The sequence below is a fragment of the Silene latifolia genome, unplaced genomic scaffold (genome assembly GCF_048544455.1).
Source record: "Silene latifolia isolate original U9 population unplaced genomic scaffold, ASM4854445v1 scaffold_73, whole genome shotgun sequence".
In the NCBI taxonomy this organism is placed as follows: Eukaryota; Viridiplantae; Streptophyta; class Magnoliopsida; order Caryophyllales; family Caryophyllaceae; genus Silene; species Silene latifolia.
In genome coordinates, this window is record NW_027413640.1 from 704335 (window position 1) to 720031 (window position 15697).

The following is a 15697-nucleotide window of genomic DNA, read 5'->3' on the forward strand; positions in this document are numbered from 1 at the left end:
TCTAGTATGTCGGTCGTTGTGATTGTATTGTGATTGCTTAATATCGTAATTGTATTGTGACTACCGTGATTGTGATTGTGGTTGTTGTCTCGGCTCTCGAGATGCGTCTCGGCTGAGTGGGGTCACTTGCGGGAGTGGCTTCACGCCCTAGTTTCGCCCTCCGTGGAACCCGCCACGGGAGGGGATGTGCACATTAATGGACAGGGTTCTCGCTCGATATGATGAGCGGGGATTTGGTGGGAACGGCTGCGGTCCCCCACTGGCAGGGCGGGTCCAGTGGACAGTCAGTGACAGAGTTGGTTGGATTATGGTGATTGTGGTTGAGATTGATAGCATTGTGTTGTGTTGATAATTGTAGTTGCTGTTGTCGTATCTTATCTTAGTACTGACCTTGTGTGGTTGTTTGTTTGTCATGTGTCTGTCGTGATCCCTTATGGTGAGCAGTCGATCTTAGCAGGTGTTGATGTTGTTGATAGCTGGAGTCCGGGCAGGGATGAATCTTCACGAGATTTGATAGCAGTAGCGAGTAGGCTTTGAGTTGTATCTTTCACATCGTTTGTTGGTTTAAATCGTTGTAATTATGACATAATAGTTATTTTATCGACATTTGATTATTACTATCCTCGGGTAACCGAGATAGTAACGCCCTTATATGCTAAGGAAGGCCTAGTTAAGGCTCCTCTGAATATGGGGGTGTTACAAAGTGGTATCAGAGCGACGATTTTGGAACCTGTAACAAATAAAAATAATGAACGTAGTGAGTCTAATAAAATGAACCTGGTGTATGTGTGATGGGAGCCCCAGCTGATGCTAGGTTTTGGGTGAGTAGGCGCCCTCATTTCAAAATCTTGGTCCCATGATGCTTAAGCCAGTCACAGGGTATGGGAATGTGGAGTCCGTGTGTATATGTGTGACGTGTATGCTAATTGTGTCGGAACTACCTGTAGTTTGAGCCTTAGTTAGCGTTAATAAGGATGTAATAGCTGTTTTTGGGCCGTGTTAGTGGAGTGTGGGCATGATTAGTGAGCTTGTATGATGATTTTGAGATACGTGACAAAAGTCTATTCGATAGAAATGCTTGGGAATGTGAATGGGTGTGCTATAATAGAAGGATGAACATGTTGGTGTTTGCTGTAAGTTGATGGTGACGGTAGTCATGTACGAGTCTATAAACCCTGCCGTGAGTACGATGATGATAGTTATAGAATTGTTGAGTTATAATTCGAATCATTGCATATGGTAATGTATATATGCTTTGTTAATTAGTTGAAACTTTTCCGCTGCGTGACAATCGATTTGTGTAAAATGAATTGCTTATAATTGCATTGGAGAACATGGATAGATTGATTTGTTATGAAGAGTATACAATTATATGTTATATGAAAGAATGAATTAATGTTAATTACATGTTTCATGATTATTGTGAACGCGAGTTTGGTAACGATATGTTAAGACAAGTTTAGGTGTCATATAATGACGTACTTATGTTTATGAGGGACTCGGTAGCAGGTAAGCCGAGTTGGGTAGTTGTGTAGCGTGGTATGACATACACTTTATTTGTCGAAACGATGCTTAATGCTTGAGTAATAATAGTAATGCGGGAATGCGCGTGGTAATTTGTGCCGAATTCCGAACTTAGTTTGGAATCGACACGTGGTGTTGTTTTGCAAGTATTTTCGATTTACTTTGTACTTCTGACCGAGTACTTAACTATACTTGACCGAGTGCGAGTGTTTACTAGACCGAGTAGACCTCACTCGATCTAGTTAGGAAGCTATGACGACGGGATGTGGAAAGATTTTCTGCAGATAATCGACGAAATGGCTCCTACTCGATCGAGTAGGGTGGTACTCGATCGAGTACCCTAGACACTCGATCGAGTAGGTTACTGTACAGAGAATCCTACGGGTTTCTTAAAACCCCAAAGTCCTTCTATTTCTTCTCATTCTTCCTCTATATTTCGAAAACCTAAGCCTATTTCCTCTCAAACCCTCAAAATCTCTCATATCTAGTGTTGGTAGTGGTTAATTTGAGGTTATTTTCTTTGTTTAATTTCGTTCCTTTACTTTACTACTTGATCAAGGTATGATTTCTACTCTATTTTACCTGTTTTATATCTAGTGTTGGTAGTGGTTAATTTGAGGTTATTTTCTTTGTTTAATTTCGTTCCTTTACTTTACTACTTGATCAAGGTATGATTTCTACTCTATTTTACCTGTTTTTATGCTTTAAACATGTTGAGGATGATTACATAACTTGAAAATTTCGATTCATATGATCCATTTGTTGCTTTTAATTGTTGGAATATGATTCACATGTCTTCTTTCTTGATTGTTGATGATTAATTGCTGTAATATAGACTAGACACTTGCAATTTGGGGCCGAAATTTCTAGGGTTACAAAAATCAAAATCGATTTTTGGGTATTTTACACGGATTAGATGATGAAATTGAGTACTATACCTTGTTTATATCACATTGGAGAATGAATTTTGATGATTTTCACCTTAGAAAGTTGCCTTAAAACTCCGTCTGAAAAGTGCCTCAAATGGAAATTCGTGATATATATGTGGAATTTGGTGTTGTATATGAATGATTAAGTAAAGTTTGAACTTCAATATGATAATAGTAATGCTAAATGATGAAGAACATGTCAAAATAATTACAGCTGTAGAGACCGTCTGACAAGTTGAATTGAATTATTTGTTTCTAATAGTGAAGATGATGATAATATGTCCTAAATTAATTCTCCATGGACTTGTACAATTGCCTCACATATTATTGGAAGTGTTATGGAGTAGTGTTGGAATCATGCTAGGTGGTTGGAAATTGCTGAGTACATGTGTTCACCATGCTAAATTTTCACAACTATGACTTATGAGTAGTTATAAATTTCATGTATCAAATTGAGGAAACTGATGGTGAATGTGTGTACCTAGCTGAGCATTCAAGTTTAATGGCACGAATTATGTGCTTCACATGTCGAATTTGTGGGTGAAATTTGTGCGTCTAGCTGAATGTGTAAAGTCCGAATTACGTGAAGTAAATGTTTACATGTTTATACAAGTTTGTTTGAACATATGCCGAAACAGATGCCGAGACTGAACATAGGAACTCGTCAAAGTAAACGGGGGAGGGGTAATCCGACTAAGGTTGGGGAAGGGGGCGGACCTGTGGTACCCGTAGTTCCAGAGTACCCTTCCGTTGTTTTTGTTGATTTCAAACAGCGAGAGCGTTTTGTAGTTTTAAAAAAACGCAAGGTGAGACCAACGAGGTGTATAGATACTACACTGTTGGAGGAGTTGGAGATAGAGACGGATGTCCGTCACATATTTGAGACCTTGGGCCTTATGGGTTTGTATAGGCTGAGGAAACACTCTTATCCTTTTCTTACCTTGGAGTTTATGAGCTCCTTTATCTATGACCCCGCTGGCCAGACCGTTGAGTTTCGGTTGATGAACACTAGTTTCTTGCTTTCCATGGACCAATTTGCTTCTCACCTTGGGTTGGCCAAGCCTCCCAAGGACTCCATCACAGATATCCCTGCTGAGTGCGGTGTATGCCGCCTAATGCCTTGCCTGACCGGGAAACCAGCTCCTACCTCGAGTAACATGTTGATTAATAACGTTCAGCATGTTACCTTGAGGGTCTTTCTCCGTTCTCTTTCGAACCTCCTATATGATAGACCGGATATCAGTAAGCTGAACAACCATGAAGTTTTGCTTTTGATGTCTTACCTCAACCCGGAGCGGGCCAGGAAAGTGGTCTTTAATGCTCCTTCGATGGTTTGTGCTGCTCTTGCCTTGATGGCCACTGCCTCTTCCCGGTACTTGATTTGTGGCGCTATCGCCACTCGGTTAGCTGAAAAGCTAACCTCCTTTGAGGCTTCTTCGGATTACGTGCCTCTAGCTACCCAAGTGCCCACTATGGATCGTGACTACTATCTCGACCTGAAATGGTTGAGGACATTGGCTGACGGTAGCCTAGCTTGGAGGGTCTGGGGCATGAGTTGGATGAAAATTCCAGCTCCGGAGCACCTCCCACCCACGGAGCCCTTAGAGCCGGCGGTAGTGACTGTGGACTCCGATGATGAGGAGGAGGAGGAGGATGTTGATAGACCCCGCCAGCTGCAGACATACCTCATCGACGACACGATTCTCGAGGTGATGCCGGAGCCGAAGAAGGGTGAGAATGCGTCGGTTGTGGTAGTGGAGAGACCTAGGTTGGGGAGAGGACCCCGTCGAGTGAGGGAGAGGACCTCGGAGACTAGGCCACGACCAGTGGCACCACAGCAGCAGCCTTTTCCGTGCTACCCTTACCTCGACACCCTGGAGACGCGATCCAGCTACTTGGCGGAGAGAGTGTCATCTACCTTGACACTCCGGAACATGCACGAGATGGCGTACGCTCAAGGGATAGGGACCGAGGGACCGCATCCGGTTTGGTGGAGTGGAGTGGGGGACTACACAGGGGTTTTCCATTCCTACGGGGTCGATCAGTCGACGTGGGGGACACCTCACTCCTTTGCCTACGGTGGCTTGACCCCATGGTACGTGAGCCCAGGAGCAGGAGCAGGAGTAGATGCGGGGATTGGGTCATCGGGAGCAGGTACTTCTGGCGGTGGTGGTGATGATGAGGTGATGGTTGAGCAGCAGCAGCAGCAGCAGCAGGAGGAGTGATACTCCTTGTACTTATCTTTGTTTATGGTAGTTGGTTTTAGATGTTGATAGTATTGTTAGACTTTAGTAGTTGCTTTCGTTGAGACTTAGTTGAACTTGTATTGTTGGCCATAAGGCCGGATTTGATACTTTGACCTTGTTCCAGGATGTTGGGAGTCGGGGAGTCATCCCGACTCGATTTATACGACGATTACATACATGTGTGTTGGTTTATGACGAGTTTTATAGGCACTTTGGCCTGTAGGTGATGTGACCATAATTAGCGCATATTTAGCCCCCGAATTAGCCTTGTTCCCATGCTTTTTAGTGCATATTTGGGTCATTTATTATCTTTAGTTCTTTGTTTTGCATATTCTTTGAGATTTTGATCCCTTGGTAGGAAAGGAGTAAGAATCTTGCATTTTCATGGCAAAACGAGACTAAATTGATCGAATTCAATGACCAAGCATCAAGGAAAGACAAGATTAGAAGGCCTTTGTATATATGATAGTAGATGAGCAATGTTGAGAAAGGATCCTTGAGTCCCCAAGGAAATGCCCAAGGAATTTATGAAGAAAAGGGAAGAAAAGAAGAAGAAGTCTTGCTGAGGCACAATCCGTGCGGATTGTCTACAATCCGGCCGTCCTCCACCTGCACAATCCGTGCGGTTTTCCACCAAGACGCTCGGATTCCATCACCACAATCCGCCCGGATTCTCTTGAATCCGCTCGAGTTCCATCGCCAGAATCCGCCCGTCCCGACCCTAATCCGCTCGGATTCCTCTACAACGCGATTTCTTCTTCTCCAAGCTACAAAGAAAGAAGCCCTTCCTTCGGAAAATACCGACTCCTCCCTGCTCAATCTAAAAAGTGTAATTACTAGTTTAGCCCTTAGTTAACCCTAATGCATCCCCCTAATTTCCACTATAAATACCCCATTAGTCTAATTAGAAGAGCATGTTCTTCTTATCAATAATTAGAGTAGTTAATATCAATCAAATCTCTCTTTAGTTTTGTAATCAACAATTAATCAAGTTCTAATACAAGTTTTATTTCCTTAATCTCTCTTTTGTTCATCCTTTATTTTGGGTAATTGAAGATTATTTGGGTTATTATTGGGAGATTGACAAACTCTCAATCAAGCATCAAGTACTTCTTTTATCTTTGCTTTATTATTGGAATCATTAGTAGGTATAATTCTCTTAATCCCTTTTTAATTATTGTTAATTACTTTCATTTATTCATCATGTTTCATTTTGTTGGTATGATTGACAACCTTGCTAGCATGATCAACATGATAATGAGTGAGTAGTCTCTTAGCTAGGGTTAATGGGTGATTAGGGGAAACCAACATGGGGAATGATTCATGCTTAAATTAATATGCTTTCATGCTTTATTTGCTTGCTTGTTTTGATCTCAACTCATGCACATGTTATATTTGATGAAATGCTAAGCCTATGAGTCCTTGCATTTAGCACCATCTCCTATCTTTTCAATGAGACTTGTAAGATATAACCCAACTCGAGTCTCATTAGACCATGCATGTTGTTGAGTAGGGAAGATTAAGTCGACTTGTAGGTGTTGTACAATCTAATCGATTCGGCTCCGGGACCCAAACTTTCCTAGGATTGTAAGATATAACCCAACTCAATCCATCACAACAATAATTGCTTGCTTATAATTTGAGAACATGTTTGTATGATCAATTCCCATGATTCCCCTATGATCCCATGACACCCTAGTGCTTTTTAATCAATTGTTTACACCCCTTTTAATTCATCTTGCTTGTTTATTTTCATTGCTATTTTAGTTAGTGACCTTCTACATCAACCCAAATTATGACACCCCTAAGACACCACTAGTTTCAATAGAAATCTCATTTCAATACCCGTCCCTTGGGATCCGACCTTTACTTGCCTCTTTACTAATTGTAGAGTTGTTTGTGAAGCTATAAATTGTGTTTTGATTCGGACGTGACCCAACGACCACACCTTTAATTGTGAACACGAAACGGACCGATCAAAAATGGCGCCGTTGCCGGGGACGGTGTTGACTTGATTTAGATTTCCTTTTTTGTTATTAGTTGTGTCTTTCTTCGCCTTGGCGAAGTAAACCTCCTCAAGGTTTGTTCTAATTGATTTCGAGTTGTTTGATATTTTGCATGTCTAGAAGGTCACAAGGTGATTTGTTACCTTTTGACCGTGAAATTGAAAGAACCTTGACGAACAATAGGAGATTTGTTAGGAGGAATTTGAGAGGTATTAGTGAAGTTATTCAACCAATTATTGAGTTCATCAACCCTTTCGCAATATAAGGAGAGGAGAACCCATTACACAATACTCCACAAAATCAACCTACAATGCCTAAATTCTCGTCACACTCCGTACCCACCGAGGAGAACCTACCCAATGGTACTCCTACACCACAATATCTAACCGGAAATTTTATTGCCAAATCCGCCTTTATCCAATTAGTCGAAAGGAGCCAATTTGGGGGGATGCCTAGTGAAGACCCTCATTCTCATATGGAAACCTTTTACGACTATTGTGATGCAATCTCTCAAACCGGTGTGACTCAAGACCAAATTAGATGGGTCTTATTTCCTTTTTCTCTAATCGGCACCGCGAAACAATGGTTGAAGGGCCTTGACAAGGCCACTCTCGGAATAGATTCTTGGAAGAAGTTGGCTCTAGCTTTCTACAAAAAATTCTACCCACCGGAAAAGACTAACATGATAAGAGCTCAAATTACGGGTTTTAAGCAAAGGGATGAAGAATCTTTGTATGAAGCTTGGGAGCGGTTCAAGGGAATTTGTCGCTCATGTCCTCACCATGGACTTAGCGAATGGTTCTTGGTACAACAATTTTGGAACGGTTTATATGAGGATTCAAGGAACATTCTTAACATGGGATCAAATGGAATGTTCACCGAAGTTGATGACAATCAAACATGGAACAAGATTGAGGAAATGGCGGTCCATAACTCACAATATAGTAGACCTCGCAAGGCTACTAGAGGAGGAAAGCATGAAGTGGACTCCGTTACTCAATTGGGTGCTCAACTTAGTGCTCATATTGACACAATCAATTTGAAGTTTGAAAAAGCTATGGCTAGACTTGAAGAAGTCTCAAAATCACCAAAGCATCATGTTAATGCCATGACGGCATCTTCATCAATCCCAAGTGGGATATGTGAGAATTGTGGAACTTTGGGACATGACCAAAGTGAATGTAGGGGAACAAATGAACAAGTGAATGCTTTCCAAGCATACAAGAGTGGTACCCCTTATTCCAACTATTACAATGAAAACACCAAATTCCATCCAAATCTCTCATACAAAAGCCAAAATGTTCAAAACCCTCAAACAACATACACTCCACCACCCATGAGAAACCAAAATCAAAGACCCTTTTACAATCAAAACCAAGGTTACCAAAATCAAAATCCATACAATCACCAAAATGACCAAGGTTTTGATGTCCAAAAAGCGGTCCTCCAAATGCAAAAGAATCACAAAAATTTTTCACTAAAATGCAAAAAGATAGTCAAGCAAAGGAAACCACCATCAACAACATCCTAGCTCACACCAAGATGTTGGAAACCCAATTGACTCAACTAACATCTTCAAGCTCACAAAGACAAAAGAGGCAATTACCACCTCAAAGTAATCCCCCAAGACATGAAACGGTTAGTGCCATTCACTTGAGAAGTGGTACAAGGTATGAAGCACCGAAGAAGCAAGTTGAGGATGAAGTTGTGGAAGCTAGTGATAAGGAAGAAATGGTGCAAAACTCCAAAGATGGAGAATCATCAAAAGAAGAAAGTTCAAAGAAAAATGAAGACAAGGTCAAGGAGAAGGAGCCCATTGTGATTAGACTTCCTTTTCCAAGTCGTCAAGCCAAGCCCAAATTTGATGATCAACTTGGAAAGTTCATGGAAATTGTGAAGAATTTGTAAGTCTCAATTCCTTTCACGGAATTAATCAATCACGTGCCGGCCTATGCGAAATACATGAAAGATATCCTCACAAAGAAGAAGTCGATCCGGAAACTTGAGACTATCGCCTTCACTAAGGTGAGTAGTGCAATACTTCAAGGGAGTTCACCTCCAAAGTTAAAGGATCCGGAAGCTTCTCAATACCGTGTACCATTGGCGACACAACGATCAACAAAGCCTTATGTGATCTAGGGGCTAGTGTGAGTGTCATGCCGTACTCGGTAAGTAAAAGGTTAGGGATGGGAGAGCTTAAATGCACCAACATCACACTCCAAATGGCCGATAGATCGACGAAGACACCATTAGGGATATGGGAAGATGTCCCCGTGCGAATTGGGAAGTTTTTCATCCCGGTGGACTTTGTCATTGTTGATATGGAGGAAGATTCCAACATTCCAATTATTCTAGGAAGACCTTTCCTACACACCGCGGGTGCGGTGATTGATGTGAAACATGGTGAGCTCACTCTAGAAGTGGGAGATGAAAGCATAACCTTTAATCTTGACAAGACTATGAGAGCTCCTCGTTTGCATGAACCATGTTTCATGATTGATCATTATAGCCGAAAGGATGAGAGGAAGAAATCGGAACTCCAATGGAAGAAGAAAATTGAAGATGCTCCATTCAAAGAGCAAGTGAATTATGACAAGGAGAGCTTGCAAAGCTCATCAAAATCAATCAAAGAAGAAGAGAATGGCCTCATTGGCCAAGAGAAGAAATTGGGAGAGTTGTCTCCATCAAATCAAGAGATTTCCAATGATCAACTTAATGAAGTTTGTGGTCTTTGGGACGACGAATATGAAGGGATTTTTAATCCCTACATTGGTAATGCCATTGATCAAGACCGACAACAAGGGCCAAGGTCTATTGAAGACCTCTATAACAATAATGAACAAGCTTTTGATTACTTTTTCAAGGTGTTGAGCAACATCAACAACACCTTGAACATGCCCCCTTGACATCTCATCAAGAATGAGAGTTTGGTGGAGTCCTCCCTAAACCACCATTTGTAAATATTTCTAACTCCCTAACTCGCATTTCAATTCTTGTATTACATTTTTGTCATCTTTGGATTTTTATTTACTTTGATCAAGATAATTGTCATGTTTGAGAGAAGTGAGGGAGGGACTAATAATTTCAATTGATGTGTAGTGCTCTAGCTTAGTGTGGGGATGGCAATTGCCTAGGCTATCCATGCCTTAGTAACGCCCCACAATAACGAACACGAGATATGAAGAAGAATAGAAGGTTGATAAGGGATATGCATTGTACACGGGTGGAACTGAATCCGGGTACAAAGGGGTAGAATCCGAGCGGATTCAAGAGAATCCGCCCGTCTTCATGCAATCCGAGCGTACTGGGTTGAAGACGCACGTCCCTATAAGCTGAAATTTTGAAAGATTTTTGACTGTAAGAGAATCCGGGCGTCCCTGAACAGCAATCCGCCCGTCTCTGAAAATCCGTCCGTCTTGGAAAGAAGGCGCCCGTCTTCTCTGCTGAGGAAAACAAGAAAAATTCTTGGACTGAAATCCGTCCGTCTTCTGAAGAATCCGCCCGTCCCGTGTCAGCGAATCCGAGCGTCTTCTCTTGAATACGCCCGTCTTTAGGCGAGTTTTATCAAACCCAGAAAGTGCAGAATCCGCCCGTATTGGGCAGAAACCGCACGGATTGCCCCTGCAGTTCGAATTTTTCGGTCTTTATAAAATCCCTCCCACCTTCATTCATTCATTCATTCATTCATTCATTCATAACACTACTTCAAAACATCAAAACCCTCATCCTCTCCATCACAAAAACAAAATTCCTCAACTACATTCACCAAAATCAAATCAAATCATCCTTCTAACAACAAATCAATCACTCCTTTTTCAATAAAAATCAAAACCAAGCACAAAATCTTCAACCTTTGAGTCGATTTTTGAATTCATAAAGGCAAAGCCTTTCACCTTTAAATCGATTTGGGTACACTACAAATTGAAGATTTTTCATTCTTTTCTTGGTTAATTCATCAATGGCAAGGACTAAGGGAGCAACAAAGGCAACAAAGGCACCAAAGACACTTTCACAAAGGCAAAAGGCTCTTCAAGCAAAGAAAGCATTGGCTATGGTGGTAGCAACACCAAACTTGGAAGTGCAACAACAACAACAACCTTCTATGGGATCAACAACACCTTCTACTCCGGAAATCGATCAACTTTGCATTATCCGAAGGTAACTTTTATTTCCAAAACCCACAGAGATACTTTTGCCAAGTTTGCTAGGAAATCATTTCAATCCACCAAATTTATTTGTGAAGACACCTTGGGAAAGTTGGGTGTCCTTGAGCAAACTAGAGCCTTTTTCAAAGCCATGGGGTTAGAGAAATTGTTTGAAACAAAAGAATTGACATACCCCTCCCTTACCTTGGAGTTTTTGAGTTCTTTGAAAGTCACCAAAGTTGAGAGTAGGGAGAATCTCGAGTTTCGTCTAGCTAATGTTAGTAGACGCATTTCCTTTAGAGAATTGGGTGAAATTTTGGGTCTTAGTGATGAACCGAGTAATTTTAAGAATTATGGAAAGTATGACCCCGACCCTCTTTGGGAGGCAATTTCCGGGAGGAAATGTGAGGACTTTCATGCGAGTCGTGCTCTTTTAGTCCACCATCCGGGCATAAGAGTATGGCACAAGGTCATAGGAAACACCATTATTGCAAGGAAAGATACCAACCATTTCACCAAACTTGATTTTATTCTTCTTGAATCGGCTTTGAACATTGGAAGAGTACACACCAAGCCTTTCAACTCTTTGAGGCTTTTGGTAGATAGATGGCTCAACATTGATTGTGGGAAGAAGGGCACTACCGTTATTGTCAATGGCGGCCTAGTCACTATCCTAGCTAAGTACTTTGATCCTAACTTCAACAAGGATAACAAGTATAAAGCAAAGGAGGGTGGTCATCTTGTTGATTTGCATATTATGATACACAAGTACAAGTGGGTTGCCCATAACCCTCTTGACACCGAGTATGGATGGCTCACTAGTGAAGCTAGATCGTTCACTTTGCCTTCAAAGATTTGTCGTCTAAGCGTCCACCGGACCAATTATCTACTTCCCCTTTCTAAAGAGGCCGAGTATATTATCCAACAACAAAAGGGTGAACTTGAAATGCCCTCCTCTTCCATTGTCATACCACTTTACCCCTTTGAGTATCAAGAGTTCAAGCCGGAAGGAGTTGAAGCTAGAAATGATTATTTGACTCTTCTCATGCAAGCAATGCACAAGCAAGCCTTTGAGGATCGGAAAAATGCTTACTTGGCTCAATATCCACCCCTCCTACACTTGGCTAGGCAAGGACTACTTGATCCATCATGTCCTTTGCCTAGTTGGGCGGATAGAGAAGTCCTATTTCCGGGTGCATCTAGGGTCGTTTCGGGTGACAATGAGGTTGTTGGTAATGAAGAAGTTGATGATAACATTGATGAGGAAGCAAGTGAAGAAGGAGAAAAGGATGGTGAGCAAGATGATGAGCAAGGTGAAGAGGCAAATGAAGAGGGAAGTGGCATTGAGACCACTTTTAATGAGGAAAGTGATGATGGTGATGATATGATGGAAGATTAGCAAGCCTTGGAGGCTCTTACCCTCTCATGGTTTGTCTATTTCTCTCTTTGTTTTAATTATTTTCTTGATTATTGTTGGAGTAGTCCTAGCACCATAGAGGACTCACACCTCGGTACCATTGAGGTGTTCTCATTTTATTGTTCCCATTTTCAAAATCCAAAATGACAAATTCGTTTCATGCATTGCATAGTGTGTGCATGAACTACACCCATCCTTGGACATTAGCAATAGTGTCTAACTCGGTTTAGGGAAGTTAATGCATACACAACGGGAAGTAATCTAAATTATCCTCTCCGTCATAACAAAAAAAACCATGCATCATGTAGTGTAGCTTAGTGTAGATTGCATTTAGTGTAGAAATCATGCATCATCTTTGCATAATTTCCATCATTTTGGCCATTGAGGACAATGCCCATATTAGTGTGGGGATGGGAATTCTAACATTTAACTCTTATTCAAAAAAAACTCCAAAAAAATTGAAAAAGTTCGAAAATCATAAAAATTTGAAAATTGAAAACCCAAAAACATGTTTATTTCCTTTTGTAGTCTTGTGTATATATTGTTTTGTATATATTGTGTTTGTTCTATCCTTGTTCACATTGATTGACTACGCCACATCCGAGACATGAGGATAATGAAGACCACATGGTATGATCTTTCCAATCTCCTTTTTCCTCTCTATGTTAATGACTATGTGGCTTTATTTTGATTGATGCGGTATAACAATGTGAACTTAGGACTTGCATTTAGTTTATATGTCATATTAGTTGATAGAATCACTTGCATTAGGATGTTTATATTAGTTGCATCATGGCATGTAGTTGCATGTTAGAAATGTTTTGAAAAATGCCTAATTAGGAACTTTGACAAGAGCAACTAAGCCATTACAAATACTTGTTCAACTTAAGACTTTGCCTACTAGAATGGTTGTAAAACACCCTAGATAGTGTCATACTAGTATCTTTTGACCCATGACCCAAGGCCTAGTCAAGGGTTTGCATGTGAGTCACCTATCCAACCCCGTGATGCGATGTGAACTTGGTTAACTTGTCTAGGTGACCTTGATTGACCTTGTGGTAAGGCAACCCAAAAATATTTTCTATCAATAAGCTTGAAGTGCTCATTTCAAGGAATTTTGTCATGTGGAAGTAATTTAATGCCAAGGAAACCTCAAATGTTATGAATTGTTGAATGTTGAGAAATTTAAATTGTTTTGATGGAGGCGTACCACTTCGATGTGCTTTGGTGCGGGATCCATTGAATTGGGCCTCCACACGGTTGTGAATTCGGCCGCCCAGAGACAGAGTGACTATCACCCCGAAAAGCTATTGTCTAGAGGTTAACCGGTTGCCTAATAAGCGATTAGCGAAAGCAAAGGACACTAGCCCGGAAGGGACAAACCCCATCTTAAATTTTTGAAATGTGAAAGTTGAAATGAGGACAATTTTGAATACTAGTCATATCCACCCGTTGTGTATAAAGATTTGAGCATTTCGTTCCCAAAAAGCCTTTTTGTCAAGCCACTTTGTCGAGCTTGGGACGATCCATGACCTTTACTTTTGTAGAGAATTCGAGACTTGTCATGTCATACGCTACTAGCATCATAGGGATCATCATTCCACCACCATCCGATCGCTCTTGACGAAAGCATTTGGAAATTGAGGACGAAAGTAGTCTAGTTTAACACCATTTGGAGGTGATTTAGTGCCATCCTCTTAGCCTTAGTAATTTGTTGAACTAGTATTTGTGAAGGATTACATGCTCTTAAATTTGTTCCTCTTTAGTGCCTCCGCCACTTGATGAGGAAGTGGCTATTCTTTTGTAGATGCATCCATTATGTGATTTTGTGTGCTTAATGTTTGGATGTGTCGCCATTTTGGCAAGACCCACCTTGCCTTGCAAGAAGGCATCATACCTCATGGTTGTCTTGTTGTGAGTTGAAGGGGTGGAGTGAGACCCGCTAATTGTCTCATATCGGCTATGTTATTAGGTTAGCTTAAATAATGGTCCTAGTCTTTGTCACCTCTTTACTCGGGACGAGCAAAGGTTCGGTTTGGGGATATTTGATGTGACCATAATTAGCGCATATTTAGCCCCCGAATTAGCCTTGTTCCCATGCTTTTTAGTGCATATTTGGGTCATTTATTATCTTTAGTTCTTTGTTTTGCATATTCTTTGAGATTTTGATCCCTTGGTAGGAAAGGAGTAAGAATCTTGCATTTTCATGGCAAAACGAGACTAAATTGATCGAATTCAATGACCAAGCATCAAGGAAAGACAAGATTAGAAGGCTTTTGTATATATGATAGTAGATGAGCAATGTTGAGAAAGGATCCTTGATTCCCCAAGGAAATCCCCAAGGAATTTATGAAGAAAAGGGAAGAAAAGAAGAAGAAGTCTTGCTGAGGCACAATCCGTGCGGATTGTCTACAATCCGGCCGTCCTCCACCTGCACAATCCGTGCGGTTTTCCACCAAGACGCTCGGATTCCATCACCACAATCCGCCCGGATTCTCTTGAATCCGCTCGAGTTCCATCGCCAGAATCCGCCCGTCCCGACCCTAATCCGCTCGGATTCCTCTACAACGCGATTTCCTCTTCTCCAAGCTACAAAGAAAGAAGCCCTTCCTTCGGAAAATACCGGCTCCTCCCTGCTCAATCTAAAAAGTGTAATTACTAGTTTAGCCCTTAGTTAACCCTAATGCATCCCCCTAATTTCCACTATAAATACCCCATTAGTCTAATTAGAAGAGCATGTTCTTCTTATCAATAATTAGAGTAGTTAATATCAATCAAATCTCTCTTTAATTTTGTAATCAACAATTAATCAAGTTCTAATACAAGTTTTATTTCCTTAATCTCTCTTTTGTTCATCCTTTATTTTGGGTAATTGAAGATTATTTGGGTTATTATTGGGAGATTGATAAACTCTCAATCAAGCATCAAGTACTTCTTTTATCTTTGCTTTATTATTGGAATCATTAGTAGGTATAATTCTCTTAATCCCTTTTTAATTATTGTTAATTACTTTCATTTATTCATCATGTTTCATTTTGTTGGTATGATTGACAACCTTGCTAGCATGATCAACATGATAATGAGTGCGTAGTCTCTTAGATAGGGTTAATGGGTGATTAGGGGAAACCAACATGGGGAATGATTCATGCTTAAATTAATATGCTTTCATGCTTTATTTACTTGCTTGTTTTGATCTCAACTCATGCACATGTTATATTTGATGAAATGCTAAGCCTATGAATCCTTGCATTTACCACCATCTCCTATCTTTTCAATGAGACTTGTAAGACATAACCCAACTCGAGTCTCGTTAGACCATGCATGTTGTTGAGTAGGGAAGATTAAGTCGACTTGTAGGTGTTGTACAATCTAATCGATTCGGCTCCGGGACCCAAACTTTCCTAGGATTGTAAGATATAACCCAACTCAA

General features: G+C 40.9%; 1 non-coding gene across 1 annotated transcript; it reads right to left on the reverse strand.

The window, feature by feature from the left end:
* Positions 1–7387: 7387 nt before the first annotated feature.
* LOC141640212 (small nucleolar RNA R71) lies at positions 7388–7494 on the reverse strand. The gene has a single exon (XR_012542902.1). It is a non-coding gene; the product is annotated as a small nucleolar RNA R71 (small nucleolar RNA).
* Between the last annotated feature and the right edge of the window lie 8203 nt (positions 7495–15697).